The following is a 19,678-nucleotide window of genomic DNA, read 5'->3' as shown; positions in this document are numbered from 1 at the left end:
CTACCACATAACATACATACCCAGTGAGAAAGTCCCGTTTGGGAAAAAACGTCTTTTCAAACCAAATTTTATTATTACAATGAAGAGCATTTCTTATACTATTTTTCTACGTAGTTATCAACATAGTTCAGAGATTTTTCATAGCTGGTAACCAACTTTTCTATGCCCTCTTCACAGAAAGATGTTGTAAGTGAAGACAGCCACTGCTGTACACCTTTTCTTGCATGGGTTTGTGCTTGTTGAGTTCCTGGGAAGTGTCAACAGGTAATAGGGGCAACAGGCAAAGGAGAGCATCAGACAGCTTTGTGATATATCTTGAAAATAGATTTGAGCTGTTGCCTCAGTCAGAATCGGATGAGCCTCATTTATGCTCAGAAATTAGTAAATTATGCATTGGCGTATGACCTACCTCCATGAAATTATGGAAATATTCTTACAGTTTCGTCTGTGCCATTCAATGAAGAAAGTCACAGACATTACTGGCGGGAGTAATAAAATTTTGCATGTCAGAGCTTTAAAGCTTATTTACATCAAGTATGACGATCTACCACATAACATACATGCCCAGTGAGAAAGTCCCGTTTGGGACAAAAACGTCTTTTCAAACCAAAATTTATTATTACAATGAAGAGCATTTCTTATACTATTTTTCTACGTAGTTATCAACATAGTTCAGAGATTTTTCATAGCGGGTAACCAACTTTTCTATGCCCTATTCACAGAAAGATGTCGTCAGTGAAGACAGCCACTGCTGAACACCTTTTCTTGCATCGGTTTGTGCTTGTTGAGGTCCTGGAAAGTGGGAAGTGGTAACAGGTAATCGGGGGAACAGGCAAAGGAGAGCATCAGACAGCTTTGTGATAAATCTTGAAAATAGATTTGAGCTGTTGCCTCAGTCAGAATCGGATGAGCCTCATTTAGCTAAAGCTGTAGAAAGGGCACAACAAGCTTTCAAGGACTTGAAAAAGGTAGGGAAATTTGTAAAGAGAAAGAAAGTTCTGTTGTTAGGTAGTTCCCATGGTAGAGGTGTTGGCCAACTACTGCAGGAAAATCTAGGTCCAGAGTACCAGGTCACAAACTTTTTCAAGCCTAGTGCAGATCTGGGTCAGGTAACAGAGGATATAGGTTCTCTATGCAAGGATTTCACGAAGGAGGATGCCGTGGTTATAGTGGGTGGTCCGGGAAACAGCATTGACAGAGACTCTGAACATTCCATAGAGAGTGACATGGTGAAGATAGCATCAGCAACAAAGTATACGAGTGTGGGATTTGTGTCTGTGTTGAGACGTCATGATCGGCCTCATTTGAACTCATTTGTAGGGAGGGTGAACTTCGAGTTGAGGTGGCTGCTTAGGACAGATATAGGGTCCCATATTGGTTAGATTCTTGTGGATGCTATCGATAGGTGGAACTACACAAGGCATGGCCTTCACCTCAATAGGAAAGGGAAGGGAAAACTGTCTGGGTTGATTGCAAATAACTTAAGGAGAGACCCTGTCACAAGTGGTAAAATACCAGTGATCACTGGTGTCAGAGGGATACCTTTTTTAGGATAGGGAAGGGGGGTAGAAAACGAGTTTTAAGCGAGATTGGCAGACACACTCAGTCTGAGAAAAAACAGATGAACAGGAGTCAGATTTTAGCATACAGCCTCCATTTAAACAATGTTTAACAGAAAGTAATCAGAAACTTTCAGTTCATCTTCACCAAAGTAGTTATAATCCCATTAGTATGCAGTATCAGTTATCATTATTACACCAGAACATTCCAGGAATCAGAAATAAAGTTGATGAACTACTCATTTGTATCGATGAAATGAATTCATCTAGCAAAATTGACATAATCTGCCTCTCTGAACATCAAGTGACCACTGGTATAGATATGTTAGACATTTCAGGATTTAAGCTAGCTTCCTACTTTTGAAGAGTAGATATGGATGGAGGAGGAGTTGCCACATTTATTAAAAACTGCCATAAATTCAAGAACATTGACATTAATAAATTCTGTTTAGAGCAGCATCTAGAAACATGTGCAACACAACTAGAGTTCCATAACAGATCCTATATAATAGTAACTATTTACCAAGCACCTGCAGGAAATTATAATCTATTCATAAATAATCTAGATGTTCTTTCGGGTTATTTAACAGGAAGAAACAAAGAAATTTTAATTGCTGGTGACTGTAAAACAGATTTTGTAATGTAATCATCCAGTAAACATTCACTGCAGTAAGTAATGTTGCCTTTCAATCTAACTCACACTGTAAACTTTCCAACTATGATCACTAAATCCTCAAGGACAGCCATTGATAACATTTTTATAGAAGGAACACAATCATATAATAAAACCTGTAATAAATGGACTATCAGATCATGACATGCAGCTCCTTCTTTTAGATGTAAATTCTAAGCAGATTATCAAGACTGCTAAATCTGAGTACAGGAGAGTATTCAATCAACCGAAAATAGAGTGTCGTAGAAAACTGCTCAAAGATATGAACTGGAAAGTTGTTTATAGTGCTCATGGCATGAATGAAAAATATAACACATTCATGAACAATGTCAGTACCATGTTTGAAAACTGTTTTCCTCTAAAAGTTACTCAAATTAAACAGAAGTCTATAATAAAACCATGGATAACACAAGGAATACAGATTTCCTGTAAGACAAAAAGAAAAATGTATCTGTTCGACCAAAAATGCTGATGATTTAGCTAAATACAAGGAATACTGTAAAATATTTTTAAAAAAGTAATTCAGACATCTAAACAGATGCACTACGAGAAGAAGTTAGCAATGTCAGGGAACAAAATAAAAACAATATTGGATATAGTGAATGAGGAGACTGGTAGAACCAGAAAGGAACAGGAGCAAATAGCACTAAGGGTAGATGAGACATTAGTAACAGATGGGCATAGTGTGGCAAATCTATTTAACAAGTACTTTATATCCGTTACTGATAGAATGGAATTAGCATCAGTAAATAATGCCCTTGAATATCTGAAACTAGCCTTTACAAATAGCTTCAGGTACATGAATATGTCACTCACTTCACCAAAAGTAATAACTTCCACAATAAAATCTTTAAAAACAAAGCATTCTAGTGTTTATGATGAAATATCAACAAAGTTAATTAAGGCATATTCTTGTGAGTTTAGTACAATTCTAAGTTACTTGTGTAACCAGTAAATTATAACTGGGACATTTCCTGACTGGCTGAAATATTCAGATGTTAAGCCTCTATTCCAGAAAGGGGATAAAGAGATACCATCAAACTACAGACCGATTTCACTTTTGCAAGCATTCTGAAAATTTTTAGTAAAAGTTATGTACAGGCAGCTGCTCAACCATCTGACCACAAATAACATATTATCAAGAATACAGTTTGGATTTCTGAAGGGTTCTAATATCGAAAAGTCTATTTACTCCTACAGTGAAAATGTACTTAACTCATTAAAGAACAAGTTCCAAGCAGCAGGTATTTTCTGTAATTTGTCAAAGGCATTCGATTGTGTAAACCACAACATCCTTTTACATAAATTAGAATTCTAGGTGTCACGGGCAGTGCTCCAAAATGGTTCAAGTCATACCTTACTAACAGAAAACAAAGGGTGTCAATGCAAGGGACTAGTGAATTAAGTCATCAGTCATCATCAGAATGGGAAGAAATCACATGTGGTGTCCCACAAGGATCCATCTTAGGGCCATTGCTTTTTCTTGTGTACATTCATGATCTCTCATCAGTTACACTACCAGAAGCAGAGTTCGTTGTGTTTGCAAATGACACAAGTATTGCAATAAATAGTACATTGAGAGTAGTTCTGGCAAGATTTGCTACTGATATTTTTATGGATATTAATAAATGATTTAAAGCCAACTCACTGACATTAAACCTCAAAAAGACTCACTATATGCAATTCAGAACCTGCAAGAGGTTTCCACCCACCATATGCATAAAGTATGAAGAAGAGCAGATAGAAGAGGTTGTTGTTGTTGTTGTTGTCTTCAGTCCTAAGACTGGTTTGATGCAGCTCTCCATGCTACTCTATCCTGTGCAAGCTTCTTCATCACCCAGTACCTACTGCAACCTACATCCTTCTGAATCTGCTTAGTGTACTCATCTCTCGCTCTCCCTCTACGATTTTTACCCTCCACGCTGCCCTCCAATGCTAAATTTGTGATCCCTTGATGCCTCAAAACATGTCCTACCAACCGATCCCTTCTTCTAGTCAAGTTGTGCCACAAACTTCTATTCTCCCCAATCCTATTCAATACCTCCTCATTAGTTACGTGATCTACCCACCTTACATTCAGCATTCTTCTGTAGCACCACATTTCGAAAGCTTCTATTCTCTTCTTGTCCAAACTAGCTATCGTCCATGTTTCACTTCCATACATGGCTACACTCCAAACAAATACTTTCATAAACGACTTCCTGATACATAAATCTATATTCGATGTTAACAAATTTCTCTTCTTCAGAAACGCTTTCCTTGCCATTGCCAGTCTACATTTTATATTCTCTCTACTTCGACCATCATCAGTTATTTTACTTCCTAAATAGCAAAACTCCTTTACTACTTTAAGTGTCTCATTTCCTAATCTAATTCCCTCAGCGTCACCCGATGTAATTTGACTACATTCCATTATCCTCGTTTTGCTTTTGTTGATGTTCATCTTATATCCTCCCTTCAAGACACTGTCCATTCCGTTCAACTGCTCTTCCAAGTCCTTTGACGTCTCTGACAGAATTACAATGTCATCGGCGAACCTCAAAGTTTTTACTTCTTCTCCATGAATTTTAATACCTACTCCAAATTTTTCTTTAGTTTCCTTTACTGCTTGCTCAATATATATAGATTGAATAACATCGGGGAGAGGCTACAACACTGTCTCACTCCTTTCCCAACCACTGCTTCCCTTTCATGCCCCTCGACTCTTATAACTGCCATCTGGTTTCTGTACAAATTGTAAATAGCCTTTCGCTCCCTGTATTTTACCCCTGCCACCTTCAGAATTTGAAAGAGAGTATTCCAGTCAACATTGTCAAAAGCTTTCTCTAAGTCTGCAAATGCTAGAAACGTAGGTTTGCCCTTCCTTAATCTAGCTTCTAGGATAAGTCGTAGGGTCAGTATTGCCTCACGTGTTCCAACATTCCTACGGAATCCAAACTGATCTTCCCCGAGGTCCGCATCTACCAGTTTTTCCATTCGTCTGTAAAGAATTCGCGTTAGTATTTTGCAGCTGTGACTTATTAAACTGATAGTTCGGTAATTTTCACATCTGTCAACACCTGCTTTCTTTGGGATTGGAATTATTATAATCTTCTTGAAGTCTGAGGGTATTTCGCCTGTCTCATACATCTTGCTCACCAGCTGGTAGAGTTTTGTCATGACTGGCTCTCCCAAGGCCGTCAGTAGTTCTAATGGAATGTTGTCTACTCCGGGGGCCTTGTTTCGACTCAGGTCTTTCAGTGCTCTGTCAAACTCTTCACGCAGTATCGTATCTCCCATTTCGTCTTCATCTACATCCTCTTCTATTTCCATAATATTGTCCTCAAGTACATCGCCCTTGTATAAACCTTCTATATACTCCTTCCACCTTTCTGCCTTCCCTTCTTTGCTTAGAACTGGGCTGCCATCCGAGCTCTTGATATTCGTACACGTGGTTCTCTTCTCTCCAAAGGTCTCTTTAATTTTCCTGTAGGCAGTATCTATCTTACCCCTAGTGAGATAAGCTTCTACATCCTTACATTTGTCCTCTAGCCATCCCTGCTTAGCCATTTTGCACTTCCTGTCGATCTTATTTTTGAGACGTTTGTATTCCTTTTTGCCTGCTTCATTTACTGCATTTTTATATTTTCTCCTTTCATCAATTAAATTCAATATTTCTTCTGTTACCCAAGGATTTCTAGCAGCCCTCGTCTTTTTACCTACTTTATCCTCTGCTGCCTTCACTATTTCATCCCTCAGAGCTACCCATTCTTCTTCTACTGTGTTTCTTTCCCCTATTCCTGTAAATTGTTCCCTTATGCTCTCCCTGAAACTCTGTACAACCTCTGGTTCTTTCAGTTTATCCAGGTCCCATCTCCTTAATTTCCCACATTTTTGTAGTTTCTTCAGTTTTAATCTACAGGTCATAACCAATAGATTGTCGTCAGAGTCCACATCTGCCCCTGGAAATGTCTTACAACTTAAAACCTGGTCCCTAAATGTCTGTCTTACCATTATATAATCTATCTGATACCTTTTAGTATCTCCACGGTTCTTCCATGTATACAACCTTCTTTCATGACTCTTGAACCAAGTGTTACCTATGATTAAGTTGTGCTCTGTGCAAAATTCTACTAGTCGGCTTCCTCTTTCATTTCTTAGCCCCAATCCATATTCACCTACTATGTTTCCTTCTCTCCCTTTTCCTACACTCGAATTCCAGTCACCCATTACTATTAAATTTTCATCTCCCTTCACTATCTGAATAATTTCTTTTATTTCATCGTACATTTCTTCAATTTCTTCGTCATCTGCAGAGCTAGTTGGCATATAAACTTGTACTACTGTAGTAGGTGTGGGCTTCGTATCTATCTTGGCCACAATAATGCGTTCACTATGCTGTTTGTAGTAGCTTACCCGCATTCCTATTTTCCTATTCATTATTAAACCTACTCCTGCATTACCCCTATTTGATTTTGTGTTTATAACCCTGTAGTCACCTGACCAGAAGTCTTGTTCCTCCTGCCACCGCACTTCACTAATTCCCACTATATCTAACTTTAACCTATCCATTTCCCTTTTTAAATTTTGTAACCTACCTGCCCGATTAAGGGATCTGACATTCTACGCCCCGATCCGTAGAGCGCCTGCCCTCTTGAGGAGTCCCCGCCCGGAGATCCGAATGGCGGACTATTTTACCTCTGGAATATTTTACCCAAGAGGACGCCATCATCATTTAATCATACAGTAAAGCTGCATGTCCTCGGGAAAAATTACGGCTGTAGTTTCCCCTTGCTTTCAGCCGTCGCAGTACCAGCACAGCAAGGCCGTTTTGGTTAATGTTGCAAGGCCAGATGAGTCAATCATCCAGACTGTTGCCCCTGTATTGCCATCTGTATTGCTGAGGCACGCAAGCCTCCCCACCAACAGCAAGGTCCATGGTTCATGGGGGGGGGGGGGGGTAGAAGAGGTTGACAGTCTTAAATTCCTGGGATTACAACTTGATAATAAATTCAGTTGGGAGGAGCACATCACAGAACTGCAGAAACGCCTTAACAAATCTGTATTCGCAATTCGAGTGTTAGCAGACATAGGCGACATAAAAGTGAAAAAGCTTGCATAGTTTGCCTACTTTCATTCCATAATGTCATATGGTATAATATTTTGGTGTAACTATTCAAGTCAAACAAAAGTTTTCAGAGTCCAAAAGCGTGTAATACGTATTACTTGTGGAGTAAATTCACGGACGTCCTGTAGTAACCTCTTCAAAGAACTGGGTGTGCTAACTACTGCCTCTCAGTATATTTACTCCTTAATTAAATTTGTCCTAAATAATATATCTTTTTCCAACATACAGCTCAGTTCATACATACAATACCAGGAACAAAAATGATCTGCACAAGGACTTAAAAGCACTTACTTTAGTTCAAAAAGGGGTCCACTACTCAGGAACACTCATCTTCAATAATTTTCCAGCAAACATAAAGAAATTTAGTTACAAATAAAGATCACTTTAAGAGGAGCCTGAAAGACTTACTAGTGGCCAACTCCTTCTACTTCATTGACGAATTTTTTAATAGAAACAAATGATGCATTGTATATATTCATACTATTAGTAATGTTATTTCAGATTTTAAAAAAAGTGACATGTTCCACATCCACGAGGATCTCCTCAACACGGATCTATGAAATGAAAAACTAATCTAATCTAATGTAATCTCTGCCATCAACACAGTACGATACTGTGAAACACTGAGAAAACATAGGCGCGCAGTTCAAGACAAAAGGAGTGCAATGCTCAGTCAAGGCATCACATGGCTTCATGATAACGCATGTTCCTATTCTGTCGGTGTCACTCAAAACCTTATTCCACCCTTCAGTTAGGAGCACTTCGCTCGCCCGCTGTACAGTCCCAATCTCGCACCTTCGGTTATCACTTGCTCTTCAACTGGAAGCGTGATTTTGGAGGAAAGTACTTTGACAGCGATGACGACTCAAAAAATGGTGTTCAGCAGTGGCTATTTTCACTGGCGGCATTTTTCTATGAAAAGGGAATAGAAACATTGGTTTTACGCTATGATAAATGTCTGAACAATGTGAACAATTATGTAGAAAACCAGTTTAAGAACTTGTAAAAATAAATGTTCATTTGAAAAACTTCTTTTTATGAGATTTTATCAGAACGGTACTCACTTGCCGGACATGCCTAGTATTACAGTATCCATGATAAACATGACATATTTGGATCTAACTAACAGCCTCATTAAAAATACCAAAATTATTTTTTTCCATTCTTTCCCAGTGAAGACAAAAGAATATCTCGAACTATGTCAATTTATTCCTCCCATCCTCACCTTTAAACAAAGGTTGCATTGGTGCTTCAGCTATAAAGGAGCTATGGTATAGCTTTTAAAAGAGTGCATAATATAGACAAGGTTAAAATATATTTTCTTTAATTTCTGGATATGGTTTCCTTTTCTGAGTCTGAGGTAGTCTAACATTTAAGGAGTCTTTTTGTCTTCATTTTAGCTGTTTCTTATCAAGACTGGATCAACCCCGTTTTGTGGTCACAATTAAATACGTTCATGTTTCACAAAACTGCACAATCTGCAATTTACATTATCTGTCAGTAGCATTCGGTGATTTAATAATCTGTGGCAGCACAAATCGTTCAGTCTAGTCCCCATAATATCATAAAAATGTTCTGTAACATCCAAAGAAAATGCTGGAACCACTTAGAATAGTGCATTATAAACCCAAGTAACATTTATTTTCCATCCCAACACCTCCTTATGTCTCACTTTTCGTTCTCTCTTTCAAACCAACCCACTAACGAAATATAAAAATCATATCTACCAGCTATTTATTCTTGATCTTTTATTTTCTCAAAGATTACAAATCCTGCTTCAATATTGAAGTGGACGGTTTGGTATGACACTGTGAAATCATATTTGAATATGTTGTCTCAAAGTACTTCTTAAAATACTAATTAATTTATTACACTGTGTTAAAATTTCTCTGCTGATTTACTGCTGCTGCCTTCAAATGAACAACCTCTGGTGGTGAGAGGCTGGAGGAAGAGGTTGAGGAGATCGAGTGGTACAATGCTGTGTGAGGAGCTCGAAGAACTGATTCTATGACGGTTGTGAATGCACATTTCTCGACCTCTGCTAAGGGGGGGAGAATTATAGGACCTACCCCCCACTCCCTTCTCGCCTTAATAGGCTAGGTATACACTAAGGTTAGGAAGCAGCTACTAGCGAGCGAAGTATGTGTGGGATGTAAATATTGGTTTCTTATGGTACAGAAATGCCCACTAAGAATATGTTCCGGTCTTAGATGGGGAAAAATATTATCTCTATTAATTAAAGACAGTAGCATTTATATGTAAGATCAGTAAAAGACAATGTCAATGGTGCACTGCGACAGTGTCTACAGAAAGGTCGAAGAATAATCTCACTTATAGACAGTAAAAATATCCACGTATTACTAGGGACAGGATGTGAACAACAGTAAAATTCTAAATTTCAGTTCAAAAATTTACACTATAAAGATAAAGTACACCATTTGTGGAGGCATGTTCATAGAAGCAAAAATACAATTATATCTAGTATTGATATTACAGATTATGAATGTTAATAATTATGATGTGTCTACCATCAGATATGGTACTCTGCTATATACACACATTAAAAAAAAATGCCTACCCCGGTTCCCAGAACTCCTGAAGATAGACCTTGAATGTGGATATTGTGTCACAGTCACAGGCAGTTTGACTGTTCAGAGACACCACTAAACCACTCCAAAGATGTTAACAACCATTCCTCAGCAGCGCCTATTAGATGTAATGGGTCCGATAGAAGATCAGTTCCAGTCATTCCACCAGGAAGGAGGTGCACGGCTCATATTGTCTGTAGTTCAACCATACCGAGACAGTGAATACTGGGGCTCGATCACGTCTGCATTGTTACTTTGTGGCAGGAAAGGCTCTCAACAAGAGAAGTGTCAAGGCATATTGGAGTGAACCAAAGCGATGTTGTTCAGACATGGAGGAGATACAGAGAAACAGGAACTGACGATGACATGCCTCGCTCAGGCCGGCCAAGTTCTACTACTGCAGTGGATGAGCGATAACTATAGTTTATCGCTCGGACGAACCCTGACATCAACGACACCATGTTGAATAATGCTTTTCGTGTAGCCACAGGACGTCTTTTTACGACTCAAACTGTGCGCAATAGGCTGCATTATGCGGAATTTCACTCCCGACGTCCATGGCGAGGTCCACCTATGCAACTATGAAGACAGATGGGCCCAACAACATGCTGAATGGACCGCTCAGGATTGGCATCACGTTGTCTTCACTGATGAGTGTCGCACATGCCTTCAACCAGACAAACGTTGGACACGTGTTTGGAGGCAACACAATCAGGCTGAATGCCTTAGATACACTGTCGAGCGAGTGCAGCAAGATGGAGGTTCCCTGCTGTTTTGGCGTGGTATTATGTGGGGCCGACTTACGCCGCTGGTGGTCATGGAAGGCGCCATAATGACTGTACGATACGTGAATGCCATCCTCCGACCAATAGTGCAACCAATCGGAAGGATATTGGATAGGTATTCGTCTTCATGGACGACAATTAGCATATCTAGTGAATGACTTCCTTCAGGATAACGACATCGCTTAACTACAGTGGCCAGCATTTTCTCGAGACATGAACCCTATCGGACATGCCTGGGATAGATTTAAAAGGACTGTTTATGGACAACGAGACCCAGCAACCACTCTGGGAGATCCACGCAGAATCGCCATTGAAGAGTGGGACAATCAGGAGTAACAGTGCCTTGATGAACTTGTGTATAGTACGCCACGACGAATAGAAGCATGCGTAACTGCAAGAGGATGTGCTACTGGGTATTAGAGGTACCAGTGTGTACAGAAATCATTATCACCACCTCCAAAGGTCTCGCTGTATGGTGGCACAACATCCAACATGTGGATTTCCTGTGCAATGAAAAGGGTGGAAATGATGTTTATGTTCATCTCTATTCCAATTTTCTGTACAGGTTCCATAACTCTCGGAACTGAAGTGATGCAAAACTTTTTTTGAATGGTTTATATATTTATACGTACAGTATAGTGCTGTGTTCACCATCTGTACACAGTAATATCCACTGAAGACGCAAACAAAAGCAGTATGCAGTAGGGTACCACACAGCTAAAATCAATCACCACCCATGTTTATAACGCAATTTCTTCTTAAAATGCACCACGCAGGTGTGCATAACAGGTACTGCATTATGCTCCATCCACACGATTCACAAGTATAGGGTGTTTCATATTTATATATTTGTTTCTACAGAAGTAAGGGGAGCTGTTACGCTGCTCTTCAGTTCTTCTGTTTCATGAGATAAAGGGAAGATGATCACAATTTCCTTCACATATCCTCACAAGAAAAAATCGGATAGGCTCATGCCTAGCAATCTTGGAGGTTAAAAACACAGGGCTATTTCTCAGTTTCCCACGCTCTATCAAGAGTGTGTTGAATATTGTTATTGTTTAAACTGTTTAATCAAAATCTTAACATCATTCTCGTTTTGTCCTTTATTCAATGTTGCAATTTTTCTATTGGGTAAATATTTAATTCTATATGTTGGCTGTCTCAGAGTCAGTGTGTGACATCTTATGGGACTTAACTGCTAAGGTCATCAGTCCCTAAGCTTACACATACCTAACCTAAACTACCCTAAGGACAAACACATACACCCATGCCCGAAAGAGGACTCGAACTTCCGCCGGGACCAGCCGCACAGTCCATGACTGGAGCGCCTTAGACTGCTCAGCTAATCCTGCACGACAGATGTCTCAGAAGTGATGATGAATATTCAACGATAGGACAGGAATGATCATTCCAAACAAAAACGTCAAGTAAACATGGACTCTAAAACGAATACCTTAAGAGCTATCAGCAATTCTTGATCTTCAACACTCTGAAACAAATGTCTTCTACTGCAAGCTATTTGCTTTACATATTTGAGGAAATGGTAACATGGACCACAACAACAAAAAACATCTGCTTTAAAATGCATACCGTAAAAGTTATGAGCACTTGTTTATTAGAAAAGTTGTTTTTCAAAGTAGCGAAGATGAACAAGTCTTCATATCTCTTAAGCTTTGCATTTTAAAGCACATGTTAACTGGACTTTTTTCTTATTTTGGTCCATACTAACACTTCCCAAAATATGGAAAGCAAAGAGCTTGCAGTGGAAGAGATTTGTTCCACACTATCAAAGTTCAAGAATTGCTCATAGATTTTAAGATATGCGCCTTAGAGCCGATGTTTACTCGACTTTTTTGTTTCGAATAATCATTCCTGTCATATCTCTCAATATTGACCATCACTTCTTTAACGCCCTGTATAGCTATACAAACTCCAGAAATAGTTAAATAGCAGAATTGGTCTACATTAACTATCTCCAGAAATTGTTTTAACTTCCTCAGTCTTAGTGGATACATTAGTTTCTTTGGCTTTTTGAGTATGTCATCAGATAAATATTTCTCTTCTTTTTTGTGTCATAGAGTCAACACAATAATATCTGATATCGGGAATATGTCCTATGAAGTTTTCATTTTCCTATGTTTAAGCAAATATGGGAAATAGCCTTTCTTTAATTAATTCAAATCAAACGTTTCTGGGATGCTGCTAAATGGACTTTGTACGAAATTAAGCAGAGAATTAGTAGATACTTTATTTTAATATATAAGATTATTTCGGCTTTATTGCCGTCATTAGGACATGTCCTGATGTCGTAGATGGACGTATGTGAAGTATGAATAAACTAATTGTTGGATATATTGTACTTAAAGATGACATATGTCCATCTACAAAGTCATGACATGTACTGATGGAGGCAGTAAAGCCAAAATAAGCTTGTGTACTAGATTACAATATCGAGCAGCAACTGTCTACTAATGCTCTGTATAATATCTTACTGTGACATAATATATGCTGCAGGTCCCACAATAAAGAAACTTCAACGGAATTGCTGCTATCTATAATTTTTTAGCCTAGTAGTTTTGTCTCCAGTAACAATAGTTTAATACCTGTGTTGCTGGTGTATAGTTTTATTGTATTTTCGACACAAGGGTTCAGATTGAATAAGGGATCATAAACATTAGCATGATTTTCTATATACATGGAGATCCATTGATAGTGACCGGGCCAAATATTACACGAAGTAAGCATCAAACGAAAAAACTACAAAGAACAAAACTTGTCTATCTTGAAGGGGGAAACCAGATGATCGCTGGATCGCTAGATGACACTGCCATAGGTCAAACGGATATCAACTGCGTTTTAAAAAAAAAGGAACCCTCATTTTTTATTACATATTCGTGTAATATGTAAAGAAATATGAATGTTTTAGTTGGACCACTTTATTCGCTTTGTGATAGAAGGTGCTGTTATAGTCACAAACATATAAGTACGTGGTATCACGTAACATTCCGCCAGTGTGAACGGTATTTGCTTCGTGATACATTACCTGTGTTATAATGGACCTTTTAGCAATTGCGGAAAAAGTCGATATCGTGTTGATGTATGGCTATTGTGAAAAAATGCCCAACAGGCGTGTGCTATGTATGCTGCTAGGTTTCCTGGACGACATCATCCAAGTGTCCAGACCGTTCGCCAGATACACTCCTGGAAATTGAAATAAGAACACCGTGAATTCATTGTCCCAGGAAGGAGAAACTTTATTGACACATTCCTGGAGTCAGATACATCACATGATAACACTGACAGAACCACAGGCACATAGACACAGGCAACAGAGCATGCACAATGTCGGCACTAGTACAGTGTATATCCACCTTTCGCAGCAATGCAGGCTGCTATTCTCCCATGGAGACGATCGTAGAGATGCTGGATGTAGTCCTGTGGAACGCCTTGCGATGCCATTTCCACCTGGCGCCTCAGTTGGACCAGCGTTCGTGCTGGACGTGCACACCGCGTGAGACGACGCTTCATCCAGTCCCAAACATGCTCAATGGGGGACAGATCCGGAGATCTTGCTGGCCAGGGTAGTTGACTTACACCTTCTAGAGCACGTTGGGTGGCACGGGATACATGCGGACGTGCATTGTCCTGTTGGAACAGCATGTTCCCTTGCTGGTCTAGGAATGGTAGAACGATGGGTTCGATGACGGTTTGGATGTACCGTGCACTATTCAGTGTCCCCTCGACGATCACCAGAGGTGTACGGCCAGTGTAGGAGATCACTCCCCACACCATGATGCCGGGTGTTGGCCCTGTGTGCCTCGGTCGTATGCAGTCCTGATTGTGGCGCTCACCTGCACGGCGCCAAACACGCATACGACCATCACTGGCACCAAGGCAGAAGCAACTCTCTTCGCTGAAGACGACACGTCTCCATTCGACCCTCCATTCACGCCTGTCGTGACACCACTGGAGGCGGGCTGCACGATGTTGGGGCGTGAGCGGAAGACGGCCTAACGGTGTGCAGGACCGTAGCCCAGCTTCATGGAGACGGTTGCGAATGGTCCTCGCCGATACCCCAGGAGCAACAGTGTCCCTAATTTGCTGGGAAGTGGCGGTGCGGTCCCCTACGGCACTGCGTAGGATCCAACAGTCTAGGCGTGCATACGTGCGTCGCTGTGGTCCGGTCCCCGGTCGACGGGCACGTGCACCTTCCGCCGACCACTGGCGACAACATCGATGTACTGTGGAGACCTCACGCCCCACGTGTTGAGCAATTCGGCGGTACGTCCACCCTGCCCCCCGCATGCCCACTATACGCCCTCGCTCAAAGTCCGTCAACTGCACATACGGTTCACGTCCACGCTGTCGCGGCATGCTACCAGAGTTAAAGACTGCGATGGAGCTCCGTATGCCACGGCAAATTGGCTGACACTGACGGCGGCGGTGCACAAATTGCTGCGCAGCTAGCACCATTCGACGGCCAACACCGCGGTTCCTGGTGTGTCCGCTGTGCCGTGCGTGTGATCATTGCTTGTACAGCCCTCTCGCAGTGTCCAGAGCAAGTATGATGGGTCTGACACACCGGTGTCAATGTGTTCTTTTTTCCATTTCCAGGAGTGTAGTTATTTAAAGAAACAGGAAGTGTTCAGCCGCATGTGAAACGTCAACCACGACCTGCAACAAATGATGATGCTCAAGTAGGTGTTTTAGCTGCTGTCGCAGCTAATCCGCTCATCAGTAGCAGACAAATTGCGCGAGAATCGGGAATCTCAAAACGTCGGTATTGAAAATGCTACATCAACATCGATTGCACCCGTACCATATTTCTATGCACCAGGAATTGCACGGCGACGACTTTGAACATCGTGTACAGTTCTGCCACTGCGCACAAAAGAAATTATGGGACGACAGATTTTTTGCACTCGTTCTATTTAGCGACGAAGCGTCATTCACCAACAGCGGTAACGTAAACCGGCATAGTATGCACTATTGGGCAACGGAAAATCCACGATGGCTGCGACAAGTGGAACATCAGCGACCTTAGCGTGTCAATGTATGATGCGGCATTATGGGAGGAAGGATAATTGGCCCCCATTTTATAGATGGCAATCTAAATGGTGCAATGTATGCTGATTTCCTACGTGATGTTCTACTGATGTTACTACAAGATGTTTCACTGTATGACAGAATGGCGATGTACTTTCAACATGATGGATGTCTGGCACATAGCGGTACTGAATAGCATTTTTCATGATAGGTGGATTGGTCGTCAAAGTACCGTACCATGGCAGCCATTCACCGGATCTGACGTCCCCGGATTTCTTTCTGTGGGAAAAGATGAAGGATATATGTTATCGTGATCCACCAACAACACCTGACAACATGTGTCAGCGCATTCTCAATGCATGTGCGAACATTACGGAAGGCGAACTGCTAACTCTTGAGAGGAATGTCGTTACACATATTGTCAAATGCATTGAGGTTGACGGACATAATTTTGAGTATTTATTGCATTAATGCCATATTTACAAGTAATCACGCTGTAACAGCATGTGTTCTCAGAAATGATAAGTTCATAAAGGTACATGTATCACATTGGAACAACCGAAATGAAATGTTCAGACGTACCTACATGCTGTATTTTAACTTAAAAACCTACCTGTTACTAACTGTTCATCTAAAATTGTGAACCATATGTTTGTGACTATCAGAGCGCCATCTATCACATAGTGAAAAAAGTGGTCCAGCTAAAACATTCGTACTTTTTTATGTACTACACGAATATTTAATAAAATTTGGGGGTTCTTGTTTTAAAAAACGCAGTTGATTTCCATTTGGCCTATGGCAGCGCCATCCAGCGGGCCAACCATAGCGCCATCTGGTTTCCCCCTTCAAGCTAGAAAAGTGTCGTTCTTTGTAGTTTTTTTGTTTGAAGCTTATTTCGTGAGATATTTGGCCCGGTCACGATCAATAGACCAACATGTATATTTATTAGATATCATCCACTTACAGAAAGGATTATTAGAACTAAATTTAAAATGGTGAGCTATAATAATATTTGTAATGTGTATTTTTATTTATTTTTATCCTCATAATCGAACCACATGTATTTCGCAATGTAAGTGCAGATAACTTTCATTTAAACAGTATCTTTACAGCTAGATTTCTTAAAGATAGGTTTGAACAACACATAAGTGTTACAGAGATGATTCAGGAACTCAAATGGTAATCCCTGGAGGGAAGGCGACATTCTTTTCGAGAAACGCTGATGATCAAATCTAGAGAGCTCATATTTGAAGCTGACTTGACACAATTCTACAACCGCCAACATACATTGCTCATAAGGACCATGAAGTTAAGATACAAGAAATAAGGGCTCATACAGAGGCATATAGACAATCGTTTTTCCCTCACCCTATTTGAGAGTGTAACAAGAAAGGAAATGACTAGTTGTGGTACAGGGTACTCTCTGCCACGCACCATATGGGAGCTTATGGAGTATCTATGTAGCTGCAGATGACAATTCAAAATTCTTACCTGTAACTGTGCTATTGCATTTGGAATGCTCGAAAACATAATAATTTTTGTATGCGCCACATCCAATTTTGCTACATTTTTGACGTCCTTTGACTTTAATTTATGTACCTTCATCATCACAGTAATAGGACAATCCTAAGCTAGCTCTCATGTAGTCAGTTACATCAAAGTGGCTTTAGTTCTCGTACATATAGAAGTTTATTGCTTTATCAATGCCAAAATAGATAACTAAATGGAAATCCTAAGTGCATTATATATATATGGAAATATAATCTCTCTCCAACATGTTTAATATCTTCTAGAGTAAATCCTTCTTCGTTGTTGTCTCCTAATTGGTTACATAATTTGGTAGTTAACTCTTTTTTTTGTAATTTGTACTTATCTTACTTATCTCCTCTGCTACAATCTTGATTGCAGCCCCAATTTGTCCTCTACATAAGATTATATTTCACTGATATATAATGCCCCTGTTATAACTCACAGGAAGCATAGATTATTATTAATTTTCATTCATGTAGTACTTATTCCAGTCTTTTTATCATCAGCTGAATTTATTACTTTACACCCTGTACCACCTGTGAACATTATTAACATTTTAATAGCAAATGTGGTATTTTCTTTATTAATAGACTCATCACATGTTATATTCATATCTCATGTAATTTCACAGAAATTGAACGGTTTGTTTACTGTTCGCTGATGCTGTATGTCCCATAGAAACATGGTAAACTATTTTTGGATTTATGACTGTTGCATTCAGCTTAGTTAGTTATCTTTTTATTTACTTGTACCATGGAACTAAGTGCTTGGGGTATATAACTTTTTTAAATTAATGATACTCAGTTTATTAACATGATCGTCATTAAACTCAATTTTGTAGTCAGCAGACCGTGTGTTAAATTTCTCAAACATTTTAATCTTATTGATTTAATTTCAAATAAATATTGTTTTGATAGTTCGTCTATTTCTACTTCCTCAAACCGTTTTGAAAAGTAATTCTTGTTAGGTACCTGATTTGTTCTTGATATAGCCTTATGAAATAATTCTTTATGGAATGGAAGTGGTTGCAATGTAAGTGAATAAAATAATTCTGATTTCTTTAATTTGATATAGCCTCTAATAGCGAGATTTCGAGCTAAAGCTTATATTTTCTCTAAAAAAATTTTATCACTGAGGTTCGCTGTATATGATTCTGGCTATTTCCAATAAACTGCATCAGTCCACTTTTATGTAATCTGGAGTAATCTTGAAGGTTTATGCTCTTAGCTAGAACTTTAAACTCAGTAATACATTTACAAAATTCATATGTAACTTTTTAAAATTTTTCTTATTACCTTCATAGTATTTTTTGGTATAATAACTACTCATTCTTTAAATGCATTATGACGCCCATCTTTTCGAAATGTATCAATTCACTATTCCTCAATACCTTTTTTAGTGCTATACTGAGCACAAATTTTGGTGTTTTCTTTTATTATACATAAAAATATCTAATTTCATATTACATCACCATCAAAATACAAGTCAGTTATATGTTCTCTCACACTACTACTATACTAGCAGTCATAACACTTAATAGGTTTTGTAAATTGAGAAAAAGAATCTTCATATATTCTTCATTGATGGGCAATATGTGATAAATAACTTATTCTTACATCTATCACACAATATATTTTCTTATTCATATAAGTTATATATATCTAATATTTGAATAATGTAATGCATTCAATATACATTCAATTTCATTTAACATGGTAGGCATTCTAATACACATGCCTTTTTAACTGATTTATCTATCATCCATTTATATACAATATTTCAAGCAGTCATAGCTTTGCAATCATCCTTTTCTATCATTTAGGCACATCTATCTGTTAATATAATTTCGAAATCATTATTGTGCTCCAGAAATGTTTTGCACCCCCATTTGGTATTTATGTTATCTACATTTGTAATATGATATGTATTACCTATTTTAGTGTCACGCAGCTTCTACAGTGGTATATTTTTATGGGGCTGAGTCCATGAATTCAAGGTAGAATAAGCATTGCTTATTCCTTTCGTACCTGAAGTAAGAATCTAACCATATTTAAAAAGCAGTTCCAGATTGCCTGTGCTGTTTGTGAGAACTCCAAGCAACAGGAAGAGTGTCATAATATTCTTGTGCTTCTGTCCAAAAGAAGTTTTTCAAAACCTGCAGATCCAGCTATTTGTCATGAGAGATGGGTGTTGGTCTGAAAATGTAAAGTAGAAGATTTTATAATTTGAAGCAATATCATAGGAAAAAATCAAAAAGGCTTGGAGATTATCTTGCAGTCTTAGTGGGATAGAAAACTCAGGTAAATCAGACTCTAGTCCATTCGATCTCTGAGCTGGATGAGTCGATTTCAGAGCAGCAGTCTCCCATGCTCCATTATAGTTTTCCTGAA

General features: G+C 39.2%; 1 protein-coding gene across 3 annotated transcripts in view; it reads right to left on the bottom strand.

Moving 5' to 3' along the window:
* Positions 1-19,678, bottom strand: part of LOC126320376 (mucin-5AC-like) — a 168,066-nt gene that overhangs the window by 140,579 nt on the left and 7,809 nt on the right. Inside the window, exon 1 of one of the 3 annotated variants that reach the window (XM_049993821.1) lies at positions 410-427. The exons of the other annotated variants lie outside the window; for them this stretch is intronic. The gene's annotated coding sequence lies outside the window, so the exon portion shown is untranslated. Of the gene's footprint in view, positions 1-409; positions 428-19,678 lie in introns of those variants that run through there. 3 annotated transcript variants of the gene reach the window in all.

The sequence above is a fragment of the Schistocerca gregaria genome, unplaced genomic scaffold, assembly GCF_023897955.1.
Source record: "Schistocerca gregaria isolate iqSchGreg1 unplaced genomic scaffold, iqSchGreg1.2 ptg000719l, whole genome shotgun sequence".
NCBI classification, from domain to species: domain Eukaryota; kingdom Metazoa; phylum Arthropoda; class Insecta; order Orthoptera; family Acrididae; genus Schistocerca; species Schistocerca gregaria.
This window is presented reverse-complemented; position numbering and strand designations above follow the sequence as displayed.